Raw genomic sequence first — 14,804 nt, forward strand, 5'->3', positions numbered from 1 at the left:
GTCATCGCTGAAATTTTAAAGTTATCGCAGTTTTAGTAAAAAAAGTTGATTTTCTGCCGATTTCGTCATTTTCCTGTTTTCGCGCGTGGCGCGTCGAAAAACTCAGTTTTTATTTTCAAAAAATCATATCTCTGAAACGTACGGTTCGACATCGCCAATTTTTTTAAATGTTATGTGAAATTTTCCGAGGAATCCGATAAAAATATTTTCAGACATAGGCTCTTTGGTCCAGACACGGGAAAAACGCCATTTTAAGTTTTCATACGACTTTTTCAATAGTTAAGCTAGATTTTTGGAACTTCTTCTTATTTTTCCCAAATAGCCAAACTCATCACCTTTCTTTTGCGTCTAGGACAGCTAAAATCGGATGAAATGGCGCTGAGATATGATTTTTCGAAAAAAGTGGTTTTTGCGAAAAATGACGAAAATTGCCATTTTTCGAACCACCCTAGCACGATGTAGGTCACCCTAATGGCCAAACAAAAAAATACGGGTCTAATTATTTTGACCAAGGAACCCCCAGAAAAATTTTGAGCCCGATCGGAGAACTTTTTTTTCGGTTTAGGCTCTTTTCAAATGGAATTGCTGTATATATATATATATATATATATATATATATATATATATATATATATATATATATATATATATATATATAAAAAAATAGTGTTTTTTTGCAAAGCAAGTTTTATTGACAAAAAGTTAAATAAAAAATCAATCAAAATCAAATCAAAATCAAAAATTTTTTACCGGGTAAATTTTTTTTCAGTGTAGTTATTCCATACCTACAACATTGTCGAAGACACCAAATCGATCAAAAAATTCCTTTAAAAGATACAGATTTTTGAATTTTCATTCATCATTTTTGTATGGACAGTTGCCAAATTTGTATGCAAAATTATATGGACAAACTAATGATGCAAAATGGCTTCTTTGGGCATTCCGAAAGCACCACAATAGCTTCAGCCGGATTAAAAAATACAAAAATTCAAATTCTACAAAAATGACCGATTTCGCAGAGAATTGCTCAGCTGTGAACATAACTGAATATTCCTTCCCCGACATTAAAAAATTTCCAGTACGCAGATCCGAAGGAACGCAAAACTCCATATAGTCAAGGCACGAAATCAAAGAAGGTGCTCATTTTTCGTGTCTAGAAGCAAATCGTGTAACAGGCCATTTTTTATGGATCTAGACTAAATCGACCCTCCTGAATCCGAATCTGCCTGTTGCCCAGTCAAATCAATCCGAATTCTGAAACGGAATCTAATTAGAATCGTATACAAATTCCGTTTCAAACGCAACAACCGGTTCGAACACGGAACCGGTTGTTGCGTTTGAAACGGAATTTGTATACGATTCTAATTAGATTCCGTTTCAGAATTCGGTTTGAGTTAACTGGGTGATTTTCCCGATTTTCAAAGGGAACCGAGATATTCAAGATGGGGTCCAATATGGCGGCTGAATGGAAAAATCACAATAAAAGGATTTTTAAGTTCAATCAACTACTCAAATTTAACTAAATTGGGGTCGCTGAACTCGAATATGATCCCTAGAATACTCCAAAGTACTCAGGGAATGTGCAATCCAAGATGGCGGCCAATATGGCGAAGTTAGAATATTGGAAATGTTTATACAGAAATGTAACAGGCTATCAACAGGTCAAATTTAACTAATTTGGGATCGCTGAACTCGAATATGACCCCTAGAATACTCCAAAGTACTCAGGGAATATGCAATCCAAGATGGCGGCCAAAATGGCGAAGTTAGAGTATTGGAAATGTTTATACAGAAATGTAACAGGCAATCAACAGGTCAAATTTAACTAATTTGGGGTCGCTGAACTCAAATATGATCCCAAAAATACTCCAAAGTACTCAGGGAATGTGCAATCCAAGATGGCGGCCAATATGGGGAAGTTAGAATATTGGAAATGTTTATACAGAAATGTAACAGGCTATCAACAGGGCAAATTTAACTAATTTGGGGTCGCTGAACTCAAATATGTCCCCTAGAATACTCCAAAGTACTCAGGGAATGTGCAATCCAAGATGGCGGCCAATATGGCGAAGTTAGAATATTGGAAATGTTTATACAGAAATGTAACAGGCAATCAACAGGTCAAATTTAAATAATTTGGGGTCGCTGAACTCAAATTTGATCCCAAAAATACTCCAAAGTACTCAGGGAATGTGCAATCAAAGATGGCGGCCATTATGGCGAAGTTAGAATATTAGAAATGATTATACAGAAATGTAACAGGCTATCAACAGGTCAAATTTAACTAATTTGGAGTCGCTGAACTCAAATATGATCCCAAAAATACTCCAAAGTACTCAGGGAATGTGCAATCTAAGATGGCGGCCAATATGGCGAAGTTAGAATATTGGAAATGTTTATACAGAAATGTAACAGGCTATCAACAGGTCAAATTTAACTAATTTGGGGTCGCTGAACTCAAATATGATCCCAAAAATACTCCAAAGTACTCAGGGAATGTGCAATCCAAAATGGCGGCCAATATGGCAAAGTTAGAATATTGGAAATGTTTATACAGAAATGTAACAGGCTATCAACAGGTCAAATTTAACTAATTTGGGGTCGCTGAACTCAAATATGTCCCCTAGAATACTCCAAAGTACTCAGGGAATGTGCAATCCAAGATGGCGGCCAAAATGGCGAAGTTAGAATATTAGAAATGATTATACAGAAATGTAACAGGCTATCAACAGGTCAAATTTAACTAATTTGGGGTCGCTGAACTCAAATATGATCCCAAAAATACTCCAAAGTACTCAGGGAATGTGCAATCCAAGATGGCGGCCAATATGGCGAAGTAAGAATATTGGAAATGTTTATACAGAAATGTAACAGGCAATCAACAGGTCAAATTTAAATAATTTGGAGTCGCTGAACTCAAATATGATCCCAAAAATACTCCAAAGTACTCAGGGAATGTGCAATCCAAGATGGCGGCCAATATGGCGAAGTTAGAATATTGGAAATGTTTATACAGAAGTGTAACAGGCAATCAACAGGTCAAATTTAACTAATTTGGGGTCGCTGAACTCAAATATGACCCCTAGAATACTCCAAAGTACTCAGGGAATGTGCAATCCAAGATGGCGGCCAAAATGGCGAAGTTAGAATATTGGAAATGTTTATACAGAAGTGTAACAGGCTATCAACAGGTCAAATTTAACTAATTTGGGGTCGCTGAACTCAAATATGATCCCAAAAATACTCCAAAGTACTCAGGGAATGTGCAATCCAAGATGGCGGCCAATATGGCGAAGTTAGAATATTGGAAATGTTTATACAGAAATGTAACAGGCAATCAACAGGTCAAATTTAACTAATTTGAGGTCGCTGAACTCGAATATGACCCCTAGAATACTTACTTACTTTACTTTAATTTATCAGCAACAGGTCTATCGACCCAACGCTGAACTAATCGAAGATTTCCAGGATGCTCGATCTTGGGCCGCTCGTCTCCAGTCGCCTAAAATGTTGGCCGCTCTTGCATCTTCGTCGACTGCACACAGCCAACGCGTACGAGGCCTTCCACGAAGCCGACGACCGCGTCCAGGTTCGCTGCTGAATATCGTTTTAGCCGCCCGCTCGTCCGACATTCTGGCTACATGTCCAGCCCACTTCAGCCTGTCGTGCTTGATGACTTTTACGATATCAGCATGTTTGTAGTCTTGGTACAACTCGAAATTCATGCGCCTGCGCCACCGGTCTCCTACTTGCTTGCCGCCGAAGATAGAACGCAGGATTCTCCGCTCAAAGACCCCAAGTGCTCTCTGGTCAGCCTCCTTTAGCGTCCACGACTCGTGACCGTAAAGAGCTACAGGGAGTATCAAGGTCCTGTACAGCGTGATTTTCGTAGGCGTTCTTAGGCTGCGGGACCTTAGCTGGCTACGAAGACCGTAGAAGGCCCTGTTTGCAGCACTAATCCGCCGTTTCACTTCGCAGCTCACATCGTTGTCGCACGTCACAAGTGTACCAAGATATACAAACTCATCCACCACCTCATATCTTTCTCCATCTATTTCCACCTCCGAAACACCATCACCTGCACTGCCACACGCTCTGCCAGCTACCAGATACTTGGTCTTGGCAGTGTTGATGGTCAGTCCGATCTTCGCAGCTTCCCGCTTGAAAGGGACGAACGCCTCCTCCACTGAACGACGGTCGATACCAATGATGTCGATGTCGTCAGCGTATCCAAGCAGCATGTGCGATTTAGTGATGAGTGTTCTGTTTCTTTGCACGCCTGCCCTTCGAGCAGCACCCTCCAACGCTATGATGAACAGTAAGTTCGAGAGAGCATCGCCCTGCTTCAATCCATCCAACGTAACGAAAGCTTCTGATGTCTCGTTAGCTATTCGCACGCTTGATTTTGCTCCGTCGAGCGTTGCACGAATCAGTCTTATTAGCTTCGCCGGAAAGCCGTGTTCTAGCATAATTTTCCAAAGTTCGTTTCTTTTGACTGAATCGTACGCCGCCTTGAAGTCGATGAACAAATGGTGTGTTTGCAGGTTGTACTCCCGGAACTTGTCGAGGATTTGTCGCAGAGTGAACATCTGATCCGTCGTTGACCGACCCGCTCGAAAACCGCACTGGTATTCGCCGACAAAGGTCTCGGTCATCGGTCTCAGCTTGCTCCACAGGACGCGGGAGAGTACTTTGTACGCTGCGTTGAGGATTGTGATGCCTCGATAGTTGGCACAATCGAGTCTTTGCCCTTTCTTGTAGATTGGGGTGACGAGCCCGTCTAACCAGTCGGTCGGAAGCTGTTCTTCGCACCAAATGCGTAGGATGATTTGGTGCAGAATCTCGGTCATCCGCGTACTCCCGTGCTTGAAAAGTTCGGCCGGAAGTCCGTCCTTTCCCGCGGATTTCCCGTTCTTGAGCTCTTTAACAGCCTTAGCTACTTCCTCCAACGTAGGCGGGTCCACAGCTTTTCCATCTTCCTCAACGTGTATCCTGTCCTCGACGATTCCCTCTCGTGTCTCACCGTTCAACAGCTGCTGGAAGTGCTCCTTCCACCTAGCAGCCACCGCAGTCTTGTCTGTCAACAGGTTGCCTTCCGTGTCGTTGCACATCACAGGGGAAGGCGTGGTTTTCCTTCTTACACCGTTGACAGTTGCGTAAAACCTCCGCTTATCGTTCGCGTTGTACTGTGCTTCCGCTTCGGCGAGTACCGTTTCGTCGTACTCCCGTTCTTTTCGGCGGTGGATTCGTTTCTCTGCTCTTCGTAACTCACTGTATCGCTCACAGTTTCGGCGCGTACCCTTCACCAGCATACGCTTCCTGGCCTCGTTCTTCTCGTCCGTCACTCGCTGGCACTCCGCATCGAACCACCCTTTGGGTTTGCGTCCTCTGGTCGTGCCGATCACTTCGGTAGCCGTTGTGTTGACGATGCTCTGGAGGGCTCCCCATTGAGGGAGGAGGAGGAGGAGGAGGAGGAGGAGGAGGAGGAGGAGGAGGAGGAGGAGGAGGAGGAGGAGGAGGAGGAGGAAGAGGAGGAGGAGGAGGAGGAGGAGGAGGAGGAGGAGGAGGAGGAGGAGGAGGAGGAGGAGGAGGAAGAGGAGGAGGAGGAGGAGGAGGAGGAGGAGGAGGAGGAGGAGGAGGAGGAGGAGGAGGAGGAGGCTCAAGTGTCCAGCTGCAAACACCACCAACAAAGCCCTTATGATCAAGTGGCGAAATCATCTGTCCGGGAGAAGTCTAAGGTCGATCCGCACCGTCAGCATCGATTCTGACAAGAATTCTCCTGCTCTTCCTCTTCTGTTGCCAGCCAAGTTTTCAAGGGACGTCAAACAACGGCAGCACGGCAACGGCTCGTTGATGATTTACGCTGGACATCTTCTTCCTCGCCGGCCGTGGAGCAGGAGGATAAGGAGGAGGTCTATTGAGGGAAAAGGTTGAAGAGGTTACGATATTTCAGGGGGTTTTATCATTCAAACTTACCACTCTTCATGGAGAAGCGAATCAACGTCGCGCCGCGCGAAACCACAGAGGGAAACTTTTCCACGCGGTATCGTTGCCAGCTTAGTTCATGCCAATAAAAACACCACTGAGGGAACAGCGAAGGGAGGCCGTTTAGGTTCGGCGCCGCTGTCGGGAATCGGCACTCGTGATTCCGAACCGGCGCCGTTGTCGAAAACTTGGCCGAACTACATGCGGCCAAAGACGTCGGAAAAGCGGCTGGTCAACACGCGGACCCGCCGGACAAGAACCACGTTCCGCTGGCCAACGCCGTAAAAGAACTACAAGCCGCTGTCCAACAACCATCCTCGCCGAAGAACCACGTGTCCCTGGCTAACGTCGAACAAGTACCACGCACCGCAATGCTGGCGGAATTCCGAAGAACCAGGACGGGTCGTCCCCGTCATTCCGCGGCAGAAGAACCGAACGTGATCCGGAGGTCGTCAAATAACCACACGGCGACGAATTGTTCCTACTCTTCGATTTCAGTTCCACTTCTGGCAAAAAATCAAAACATAAACAAACAGTCGCGCGCCTTGGAATTGGGTTGCGGTTTTGGTTGCGTTTGACAGTTGTTACGCTTCAGAAAATTTGAGAAAAGCGGGGGGCGATTTCGAACACAAATGTTTTCGAATGTGATGAAAATGTTGTCGTTTTTGAAAACATTTGAAACGAAATCGAAAACAAACGATGTTTTCGATTTCAAGACAGTTTGATTTTGGATTTGCGGACCGGATTTCTATCCGTGTATATACAGCAATTCCCCACGAAAACAGCATGATTCGAAAAAAAAGTTCTCCGATCGAGCTCAATTTTTTTCTGGGAGATCCTTGGCCGAAATAATTAGACCCGTATTTTTTTGTTTGGCCATTAGGGTGACCTACGCCGTGTTAGGGTGGTTCGAAAAATGGCAATTTTCGTCGATTTTTGCAAAAACCACTTTTTTCAAAAAGTTATATCTCCGCGCCATTTCATCCGATTTTAGCTGTCTTAGACGCAAAAGAAAGGTGATTAGTTGGGCTATTTCGAAAAAATAGTAAGAAGTTTCAAAAATCTAGCTTAACATTTGAAAAGGTCGTATGAAAATTTAAAATGCTGTTTTGAAGGTCTCGGGACCAAAGAGCCTATGTCTAAAAATATTTTTATCGGATTCCTCAGAAAATTTCACATAACATATCAAAAAATGGTGAAGTTATGTTTTCGATACTCTGAGATACGATTTTTTGAAAATAAAAACTGGATTTTTCGACGCGCCACGCGTAAAAATGGGAAAATGACGAAAACGGGAAAAAATCGACTTTTTTCACTAAAACTGCGATAATTTTAAAATTTCAGCGATGACCTATAGATGTTATGGTACCAAAAGTTGCGTCTTTTAATTACAAAAATTTTGGTATTTTAACATGTATAGGTCATCGCTTAAATTTCAAAGTTATCGCAGTTTTAGTGAAAAAAGTTGATTTTTCCCGTTTTCGTCATTTTCCCATTTTTGCGCGTGGCGCGTCGAAAACCCCAGTTTTTATTTTCAAAAAATCGTATCTCAGAGTATCGAAAACATAACTTCACCATTTTTTGATATGTTATGTGAAATTTTCTGAGGAATCCGATAAAAATATTTTTAGACATAGGCTCTTTGGTCCCGAGACCTTCAAAACAGCATTTTATGTTTTCATTCAACCTTTTCAAAAGTTAAGCTAGATTTTTGAAACTTCTTCTTATTTTTCCCAAATAGCCAAACTAATCACCTTTCTTTTGCGTCTAGGACAGCTAAAATCGGATGAAATGGGGCGGAGATATGATTTTTTGAAAAAAAGTGGTTTTTGTGAAAATCGACGAAAATTGCCATTTTTCGAAACACCCTAACACGGCGTAGGTCACCCTAATGGCCAAACAAAAAAATACGGGTCTAATTATTTCAGCCAAGGATCCCCCAGAAAAATTTTGAGCCCGATCGGAGAACTTTTTTTTCGAATCATGCTGTTTTCGTGGGGAATTGCTGTATATATATATATATATTTTAAAATTTAAAACTTGCGAACTGCGTCCTGCGTTTTTAGTTCAGAATCACAGCACCGCAACATTGCCATTATAGAAGATCAGATTGATTTGCTTTTGTTAAAACTTGCGGTTGCGTCTGCGACCCTGCGAGTTTCCTATTGTAGACCAGGCTTTAGAATTTTTTGCGTCCGCCCCGGGATTCGAACCGGAGACCTCTGGATTGTGAGACCAGTGCGCGGTCCGAACAGGCAGACTCAACTCGAAAAATGAATTTCTGCTAAATACGCCTCCCAGACCTGCCTTCATGTATAAACATTAGGGTGTAACAAATATGGCTTTATGGACAAAAAGGACAAAATAATCGTATTTTTTAAAACAAAGTTGACTGTTTAAATAACAGTTAGCGCCAGATCCAATAACGTCCAATAAGGCTCATATTTTGATTTTGTTGAATTTGTTATATTTCTATGTATGTAATAGGATGTTACAAAATGGGTAATTTTTGCGGACTTTTCTGGGCATGATCCCCTAGGTGTACTGAGCCCGAATCCCAATTATGAGCTTGATTGGTTGCTCCAGGATCTAGCTCTTTGACTTTGATGTTTAAATGGGATTTAACCCATAAAATCGGTGCGTTTTGGTTTTTGCCAGTTTTGAGCTACTTAACGAGTACGGGTTAAATCCGATTCAAACTTAAAAGTCAAAGCGCCAGGTCCTGTAGAAAACAATCAAGCTCATATTAACGCTATGAGCTATGAGACAGAGAAAATATTAACAAACCGATGCCAGTGTGCTCTCTTGTTCAATCTACACAGTAAAAAAAATCATGGTAAAATTTCATCTTAAAAGGAGTAATAATGTGTAAATTTACATCTGTCAGACGCTAGGAAACAATATATGTAATCCAAAAAAAATCTAACCGACGATATTTATATCTAGCTTACTAAGTCCGCGCCCCATTTCGAACGGCCAACTCGCCGCTGTGAAATTAGACTATCAAAGCCAATGTACCTCTACGTATCTCGTATATCGTATATGTACCCTATATGCAGTAAATACAATATACAATGTACGGAACACATAGACCTACATTGGCTTTGATCATCCAGTTTTCATAGCGGCGAGATGGCCGTGCGGGTTAGGGCGCGGACTTAGTAAGCTAGATTTAACTATCGCCGGTTTGATATTTTTTTGGGATTACAGATATTTTTTCCTAGCGTCTGCCAGATTTAAATTTACACATTATTAGAAGCTTTTTTCTGACATAAAAGATGTACTCCTTTTTAGATGAAATTTTACCATGATTTTGTTTTACTGTGTAAATAGGAATCCCAGCAAGCTTAGTACAAGAGAGCAAAAAACAAAGGAGGCTCACCACCAAGTGTGTAGAGCAACTGTTATTTTTTTTCCCCAGCCTTGATGTCGATAAAGCAGTTTATTTTTGTTCTAGCTTTCGGTGAGGCATTAAATCGGCATCACTGTGCGCCACTTGAAATATATGTCAATATAATGCTGATTTAATGCTACTATTTAGTGCCTCGCGGTTACTTGGGAGAGCTACATTAGGAAAAAGTTCTTTGTCAAAAATCATTAAATGGGTAGATTTGAGAGATCATTGCTATTTTTAAAATAGTTTTGTCTTTCTTCTAATAGTTGCGATATGATAAATATTACAAACAATGTTGTGATTTGGAGTTCGGAAGAGGTTAAAAAATTTGCAAACAACATTCTCTTAATTTTTAGCAAAAATCCTACCGTATGGTAGTAACTTTCTCAAAGGAAGTCTCAAATTAAAGTCACATAGCGCAACGATTAAAATATGTATTGATTTACAAAAGGTTCAACAAGTGTCTCCTTTCATCCATGTTTCTTCAGATGGTTTTTTTCTTTCAGTATTCAGATGTGAAGTGTGCCATAAACTGGTTTTTACGTGCTGTTTTGTGTTGTTTATCAACAGACTAATAAATAAAACAACAAGACCCAATTATTTCCAACCCTCGTGTTGTGTGTGCCGAGCTTTTGGCATAAACTTATCAACTTGGTTACATGTAATTAATAACAAAACTGACTAAATGTCTTGAATAAATAATGAATATCCATGGTTGGTTTCGCTAATTCCATGAGATTATACCCAATGAACAGGTCAAAACACGCTTCTCTCGGTTAAAGCTTTCTCGGAGCTAAGGAACCCCAGCTCAAAGGAAAATTAGCAAAGCAAAACAAAAAATGAATATTTAACGTCTTTAGTGGCACATTATCGTTGAGTATGAGAAACTACCAGGATTCTCGCCCTTCCCTTCACCACCAAACTCTCATTCAAGATTGCGATCCGAGCCCATTGAACAAATTGCGGTACGCTGATATGAATCAGGCCTAATTGAAAACATCTGATGCCTGCCTGGCCTCTGGTGTGGATGCCTGGTCATTTGCAGACTTTTGCTGAAAAAAAAAGAAACGAGAACCTTTTCTGCAAACTTACGACACCGGGGAAAAGTTGCCCACTTGAGCACGCCACGGTGCAGCCGAGGGCAAAATATTTTTTCATGCAAAGAATAAACAGTAACCCACCGCCGACCTCTGACCCGGACTCCGGAACGGATAGTCGACATGATGCGCCAGACCAATCCATCATGGCTGTGTTGAGGCTGTCAGTCTGCGGCGGTCATTATCGGTGAAGTGGCTTGCCGCCTGGCGGGGGAATGAGGCCTAGGAAAAATAAACAAAACATTTACCCTCTCATCCTCTTGAGAAGGAAAAGCTTTTGGGAGCTTTTGGTTGAATGACACGGAATGGATCGCTTGGTGATGAGATGGGCATTGTTTTTGAAAGAAGTTCACCATGCTCCTATGAGGTATTAGGGTGTAATAACAAAATCAATTTTCCAGCACAGCAATTTTTCAGTAAAAAACACGTTTTAGACGAGTTGCAATAATAAAGTGGATTTGTGAACTAAAAACTTCTTAAATGACTATAACCACATAGGTCCCGGATTTTTTTTAATATTTGTGTCCAAACACATCGTATTACCATTTGTTGGTAAAGAGTGAGGAAGGCATCAAACACATTGGTGGATTAAGTAATATTTTTTCGCTATAAATTACACATTTTTCTCCCTATCCCCAAACACAGGCTTTCATGGACTATGTATTTTATATACAGAAATTAGTTCAGGGGACATTAAACTATAACTTTAATCAAATTTTAATGACTTTAGATCTTGCCTCGTTGATTTTGCAAACTCTAAAAAAGCTTGCAATTTATATGTTTTATTAGTTAATGATATCAGGGTATTTAACTTCAATCGACAAAAACAATTACAATATAATTTAAACCAAAACAAATTAAAAATAAATGAAAAAACACATCTGTGAAAGTTTCTTAAAATCAAGATTTATAAATCATATTTGCAACACTTGTTTATTTATTTGTTAACTTGAAACAACCTTATAAAATAAATTTAATGAAAAAAATATTAATTAAACAGTAGTTCCAGCCCGCCACTGCTTCAGAAAAATCATATCTGGCCCTTTAAGCTTTGACCACTTTTCATGTTTTTGGGACGCCCTAGAGTAAATGCTTCAGAGTAAACATAACCAACGATGCGCATCCAAAATAAAGGGATGCGCATGATTGCTTAACATGATTTCGTAGCATTTTTACAACGCACATCAAACTTACACGGACTCCCAAGCCTCCCAAAAAAGTTGGAACGGTAACTTTAACTCGCAGGTTCTCGTAAATAACCCAACTATTCAACTAATTGACATTCTTACTAATCACTGGGAAAAAAAGAATCGTTCCGATTGGTTAAGTTATGCCCGAGAACCATCGTGTTGAAGTTACCGTTCCAACTTTTTTGGGAGGCTTGGGAGTTGGAATGTTAATGACAGGGAATCCACTAAAATTCAATTAAATCGATTAGAACGTGTTCAGGGAGCCCAAATCTATCATACCTTGACGAAATCGAAGCGTATACTGAAATCAACTTTAAAAATGTCGAACTGTAGAATGAACTTTTACCAGATACATAGAAATTTAAACAATCTATAAAAAAAATGCTTAAGGAATAAATAATAAAAAAAAAACCTAACAATGATTGGTAATTAATTCAATATTCCAAACAATCTTTGTGATTTGATTAATTTGATTCCGGAATTTCCATTAAGACTGGCAACTAATCCCTAATCCAGATATCTATCAAATGAAGTAGTCATACACCGTCATTAGAGTGGTTTTGAATGGAAAAAAAACTCCATTTTCCGTGCAAGGTTATACTATCCTTTCCTCTGTGCCGACAGTAAATGGATTTCCCAGTACGATTAGAAAGGTTACTGCCACCCTAAGTTTACCCAGCACAGAGAAACCAAATAAAAGATGAATAATTGATGCTATTGCGACGCTCCAAAAGCACATGTGTAAATAAGCACAGCACACAAACAAACAAACGAAAAACCGGAATGAAAATGTGCCGACACTTTGGCTGTCCTTCTGCAATGAGTGTTCTGTTTGGGGAGTGATAAAGAATCGGTAATGATATTTTCTCTTGGAAGAAAAGTTTCGTTCTCTTTTGAATATTAAATGATTATACTGGATTCGAACTCATGACTTCTGGATTGCTGCTGGTACAAGCCGTACACAAAGAACTCACAGCGCCGGAAAGTAAATCCTGTCTATATTTGGACTTACATGTGCCAGACGCTCACCATTATTACAATTTTCTTTTGCCGCCCACGCACCGTCGAACGAGAGGTCCGGGACCAATCTGCGGCATATCTTTGCCGGCGTGGATTAAGTAGATAAACCCTGGAAGCCGCATGCTTTCGTTACGATGCTGTGGGGACTTGGTAAAGTTGGTGGATGTAAGTTGTATTTTGGACAATTTTGTGGTTCAACCCTTTTTCAGCCTCGCTTGTTGGCAAGCGCTTGGCATTCCAAAAGCACGGAGGTTTGTTCTTTTATTCTCATTCAAATCTGCATACTTGTCTGAATTACTCCAGATTGTTATCTTCTGAGCTTGGATGTTGAAGTACAAGGCGGATGATGCTTTAATCTTGGGTCGGTAAAGTACTTTTTTGCAATTCCGTCGTGAAACTACTTACTTTTACTGTCATTCTTGAACGACGAAATAGCCTACTTTTCTGTACCAAAAATAACAGAATCGAATAGCAACACTTTTCAAAATAAATGCTGAAAAGTTCTACTTTTCAGCACTGAAATGGGTGCTGAAAAGTTGAACTTTTCAGCACTTGTTTCGAAAAGTAACACTTTTCAACATTTTTTTGATTTAAACGATTTATTGACAAAATACATGAAAATTCGACTTAAAATTTCACTCAATGAGTGTTTTTCGAAATTGCAAAAAATGTTGTATGGAACTCGTTGCAAAACTTAATTTTTTCAGCACTTGTCGTATTTATCCAACTCGGTGAACCTCGTTGGATAAATGTACGACTCGTGCTGAAAAAATCCTCTTTTTGCAACTTGTTGCATAAACTACTATTATGATCCGGTGGCTGTTTTGAAATGTAATGGAGGCTTTTTGTGTTATTTTTTTAGGATAAAACTTTTTTTTAACTTTAGCTCATGCGTAAGATTATGAATCTTAAGATATTGGGCAATTCTCCGCCAACTCACAGCGCAGTTTCTTTCGGAAATTTTAAAAGCATGTTTAAAATGAAAAAAATGACCTTTCTGGGTTATAAACACGGTGTGTTTCCTAGAACAAACTTAAGATAAAAAAATCGCCAAGTCTAATATTGGGCATCATGATAGAAGGGCTCTTTCTCGACATTTTTCGGGGTTCATCGAAATATTTCGTCGGGGGTCTAGAGCAAATATTTTGATGGACCCCGCAAAATGTCGAGAAAGAGCCCTTCTTTCATGGTGCCGATTATTAGACAAGCCGAATTTTTTTATCGGAAAAAAAACGCACCGTTATAGAGATTCGAAAAGAACATTAAATTTCTTATTAAATTACATGTGTCAATTTTTGTTACAGTTGAGTAACTAAAAATGGCATTGTTTTTTCGGCACTCTGAGTTCGTCAAATCAAGCTTCCAATTTTACATAAAAGTCCCTTTGACACCAAATTTCCAAACCGTCATTTTTTTCGCATGTTCAAAAATGGAAAAGTTCGTACTGCCCCGCCGTCACGAGATATCAACAATTCGATTGAATCCCCTTTGTAATGTAAGTCGTTAAAGTTGTCTCTTAAGTTGTCATAACTTGGGACAGGGTTGCCAGACCTTCAATGTTTTGGACTCGTCTTTTGATTACCTAAGTAAAGCTGTATAACATACTAGGACTCACGGATGAAAAACAATTTCACGTCACCATATCGATCAGAAAATGATTTCTCATGATACAGTTTTTCGAATATTTGCATTGCACTTTTATATGGACAGGCCCCAAATTTGTATGGAGACTTGTATAAAGAAACCAACAATGTAAAACGGCTAATTTTGACCTAAGATTTTTTTTGCGAATTACAAAAAAAAACTATTCTTATGTTGTTTTTTTTTTACTTTTCGCGAAAAGCGTGAACCTTGAATGAACAAAAACTTGAGCACAAAATGTAAACAAACTCGTTTTGTTTAACTGGCCGTTCTGTGAATGTTAAAATGTGACGCATTGGATGTTGTGGATCAAAGTATTCTCCTTAACTCAATTTGGCCCAAAATGCACATGCGACAAGATAGCACAACCACGACAAAGTGCTGGTTAGTACTGTTCAGAACAAAAGAACATTCTTTAAAATTAATATTTAACCAAGAAAAGATCAGTTCACATAATCTGTATTTCTTCGCCCTCGG

The 14,804-nt window shown here is 40.2% G+C and overlaps 1 protein-coding gene across 2 annotated transcripts in view; it reads left to right on the plus strand.

Moving 5' to 3' along the window:
• The window catches only part of LOC120421921 (myotubularin-related protein 8), a 45,291-nt gene that overhangs the window by 23,772 nt on the left and 6,715 nt on the right, over positions 1-14,804 (plus strand). The gene's annotated exons all lie outside the window — the stretch shown is intronic.

The sequence above is a fragment of the Culex pipiens genome, chromosome 3, assembly GCF_016801865.2.
Source record: "Culex pipiens pallens isolate TS chromosome 3, TS_CPP_V2, whole genome shotgun sequence".
Lineage (NCBI taxonomy): Eukaryota > Metazoa > Arthropoda > Insecta > Diptera > Culicidae > Culex > Culex pipiens.